The sequence below is a fragment of the Humulus lupulus genome, chromosome 5 (assembly GCF_963169125.1).
Source record: "Humulus lupulus chromosome 5, drHumLupu1.1, whole genome shotgun sequence".
Lineage (NCBI taxonomy): Eukaryota > Viridiplantae > Streptophyta > Magnoliopsida > Rosales > Cannabaceae > Humulus > Humulus lupulus.
This window is the reverse complement of record NC_084797.1, coordinates 58,352,636-58,357,174: the sequence shown is the minus strand read 5'-3', so window position 1 is coordinate 58,357,174 and position 4,539 is coordinate 58,352,636.

Genomic DNA, 4,539 nt, shown 5'->3' with positions numbered 1-4,539 from the left:
ATTGGAATAGAACTTCTTTAGCAACACAGCCTCCATAACTACTTCACAAGCAGCTATGTACTCGACTTCCATGGTAGAATCTGCGATACTGGTTTGTTTAATACTACGCCAGACCACAGCTCCTTCACCAAGTGTGAACACTTATCTAGAAGTAGGTTTCTGACTATCTTTGTATGATTGAAAATCAAAATCAGTGTATCGAGTGGAGTTAAAGTCACCACTTGAATAAACAAGCATATATTCTCTAGTATTCCGAAGATACTTTAGAATATTCTTTACTGCAATCCAATGACTCAATCTAGGATTGGATTGATAATGACTGACTATCCCTAGTGCATAACAAATGTCAGGTCTTGTACACACCATAGCGTACATTAGATAGCCTACCGCAGAGGCGTAGGGCTACGATCTCATATCCTCTTATTCTTGAGGTGTTTTAGGACACGACTCTTTAGAAAGGATAATTCAATGACGGGTTCGCAAATCACCCTTCTTGGAATTTTGCATACCAAATCTCTCCAGTACCTTATCTATATAAGTAGTTTTAGACAGAGCCAAACTTTATTCGAACGATCCTACTGGATCTTCATGCCTAGAGCATAGTTTGCATCTCCCAAATATTTCATTTGCAATCCATTTCTTTACTTTTGTCAATGAACCCACATCAATCCCTATCAGTATGATGTCATCAACGTAAAGAACGAGTAATACCACGATGCAATCTTTGATTTTTTTGTAGACACAAGGCTCATCAACGTTTTCTTCAAAACCGTACGTTTTGATTGTGTCATCAAATCTCAGATTCCAAGATCTCGAAGCTTATTTGAGTCAATAAATGGACGTAAGAAGCTTGCAAATTTTTTGCTTTTGACCTTTAACTATGAACCCTTCTTGTTGAGAAATATAATTGGTCTCGTCAAGATAGCCATGCAGAAATGTTGTCGTAACGTCCATTTTCCATATCTCATAATCCATGCAAGAAGCTATGGACAAGAGTATGCGAATCGATTTAAGCATGGAAACATGAGAAAAAGTTTCTTCATAATCAACCCGTTCTTGCTTAGTATAGCCCTTGGCTACAAGCCTAGATTTGAAAGTTTCCACTTTCCAATTCATTCTTATTTTCTTCTTGAATATCCATTTGCAACCAATAGGTTTAACTTTTTCGGAAGATCTTCAAGAGTTCAGTCGAAATCAGAATACACCGATTCAATTTCCAAGTTCATGGCATCTTGCAATTTTTCTTTGTTAGAATCTTCCATTGCATCTTTGTATGTCAATGGATCATCTTTGTTTGTGTCAGACACAAGCATCTGAACTTCACGTTCATATTGAGTTGACTGCCTAAAAACCCTCCCACTACGACAAAGCTCTCTATTGTTCTAACTAGAACATGTGGTTTGCTCTTTCCTTTGTTCATTGGAAACATTTGGTGATCTTATTACTTGATCTGAGACTATCTCCTCCAGTACAACCTTATTGCGAGGTTTGTGATTGTTTATATAGTCATATTCAAGAAAAGAAACATTTGTCGATAAAAATGTTTTATTTTCTTTAGGACTATAAAATATACATCCTCTAGTCTCTTTGGAATATCCCACAAACATGCATAGTCCAGTGCGAGATTCAAGTTTTCTAGTCTTTCTTTCAGGATGTGTGCTGTACATCCCCATATACGAAAATGGTGTAAAGTGTGTTTATCCAAAAAACAGCTGTTGATGACGTGGCAAGAATTTTCGACACGTGGCAGAGATGCTACTCGCCTATCGACCAGAGATATTTCCATATGCGGAGTTCAAGTTTCATATACGACCAGCCTGGTCATATACTCCGTTTATTTATGTGTAAATCTGTACAGTTGTAACGATATCCGATAATATCTCTTCATTAAAACCTGAATATCCGTTTATTAAGGAAAGATATGATTAATTGACTCATGTAACCCTCCTTGAGCCTATAAATATACAAGAAATAGCTCAAGGGGGGGATCTTTTGATCTTTTTCCGGATTGTATTACTATTATCCATCGTTTGTATTGTTTCTCCTTCTAAGGACTATGAAATTCAGGAACCCTAGTTCTTTGATCACACCTTTGAAGCTCAATATTAATAATAGTATCAAGTGGACTTAGGTCATTACCAATCACTGGGCCTGAACCACTATAATTCTTGGTGTTCTTTAATTTCCATTAGATTGTTTTCTCAAGCATCGTACTAATTTCCTGTCGTATACTTGACTCCATGTCGTTGACCAAATCGAGGGTCAACATTCTGGTGCTTTCATTGAGAGCTTGACAAAGAATCTAATGGAAAAAACTACCAAGAAGACTGGACAGGCTGCTGCCGCTGCATCATCCCAACCTCCTCCCCCAAATGTGGCTGAAGACGAACCTCATTTGGAGTTTGAGGACGAGGAGTTAGATTCTGAAACCCTGAAGGCAACACTGGGGGTGTTGTAGGATGAGTTGGCCAATCAAGAAAATGCGGCCGAGATAATGGCGTTGCAGCAAAGGGAGATAGAGCACCAGCGTTAGGAGTTGAGCAAGCGGCAGGCTGAGATGGACCATCGCCAGAGGGATGCCATGGCTGCCCTTAAAGCAGCCATCCAGCTGGCTAGGAATCAGGCTGCGCCAGCCTCCCTGTAACGCCATACTACCTTAGAGTCGTTACTAAGTGAGCTTAAAACGTGCAATTAACTCGCTAAATGAGGTTTTTAGGAAAAAAGTGTGACTAAGCAAAAGTTAAGGCTGTAATCTTTGAAATACTCTACTGCATTGAAAGTTTCAAGTATTTAACAGTTTGGATCCCAAAATACAATTTATAAAATATTTACAACTCAAAAAGGAGTTTACAGATAATTAACCATCAAGCTACAGTTTAATACAACCATTTCTCAAAATGCCCCCAACCAAAGTAGTCGGGCAGGCCAAACATGTACGCACCGCCTCACGCTCTCCGTACTCATGGCTGGTTGACTTTTTCTTTGCCCTTACCTGCAACACAGAGTACCCGTGAGCCGACGCCCAGCAAGAAAACTCATACAGCACATAACATATGCATATAATATAACCAACATATCAGACAATCCATAGATAAACAAATAGTTCATCAGACTAAACAAATACGGCCATGCCGTCCCAGAAGCATTACCAAAGACTGGGATCTCGGCCCTCACCGTAAGGATATCCCATGTATTTGCTGGGGTCTCTTGCCCTAACAATAAGCACTCCGTGTGCTAAGTGTTATTTCCGGCCCCACTGCCGTTCTCGGCCTTCACCGTTCTCGGCCCTTCGCCGTTCTCGGCTCCCTTGCCCGTTCATTCTACTATAATCACATATAGCATAACTCAAACAACATTCAAGAATATAATAATTCAATAGAACAGTCATCACACAGATTAGCTGATAGAAGAAAGGAATCATATTCGGGTATACGATAGACATGGAGGTCTCAATTATATAAGATGATGGTGCGCACTTTGATGTAGCACAAAAAGTTGATGGGAAGCAAAAAAGTACTTGGTATAAGTATTTTCACACGAAGTTTTAGGTGTATGATTTAGTGAGCTTGAAGCTTTAGCTGATAGGTTTCTGAGAGCAACTTGGATGAGCACATCTAGTAGGACTACCAGAGTCAGTTGACTCAAGACAGACAGCAAGACGAGAATCATAAGGGATTTTGGTGACAATAAGGAACAAAGTTACCAGTTAAGTTCGACTTTGCAAGAGAAGCTGAAAAACTATGATGTTGAGCAAAGGATGGAGTGGAAAGGGAATACACTTTTAAGGAGCTACAACACGAATTAATGAGAACAAAGACGAACTGAAGGATCTTTGTCGGTCAAAGAAGGGTTAGGTATAATGGGAGACAGTAGAGAGAATCCAATAACGGTTGTAATTCTTCGTATTATAGGAGTTCACATAGTGAGAAGCGCGATGAACAACCAAGGAATAATAAAATTAAGTATAAAAGAGGAATAACCAACTCTTTTTTAAAAGGATATAACTACAAGGAGAAGTTGATATCTATAAAGAATGACAAATACGGAGTTAGATGGTTGAAGATTGTATTTGGTCAGTACAGTGGCGATAGTTTACATACTATAAGTTCACCAATAAGGACATGAAACCTTACTAGGTTTTATAAGAAATTTGACATACTTTATCTTGAAAGGGTATTAAGAATGACAAGAAAGAACGAAGCACCCATTACAAAGGAGATGATGGACAACCACGGGAAAATGGAGTGGACTAGACAAGGACAACAATGGATCAACACATGATGGGAGATCACTACATAAAGCGTAATGCAACAACTTACAATATGATATGATCAATACAACTATATGAAGGATGCTCAACATTGGAGGTGCATTTTTTCCACCTGGCATGACAGAGGCTACAAACATATGGAAGGATTGCATGAGATCATCGAGATTTCTCTACAAATGATAGAGACAGAGGAGAACATAACCAAGAAGAGCAAACATGGATAAAGAAGCATAAGACATGGATGTTGGGACAATGGAAAAATAATTTTA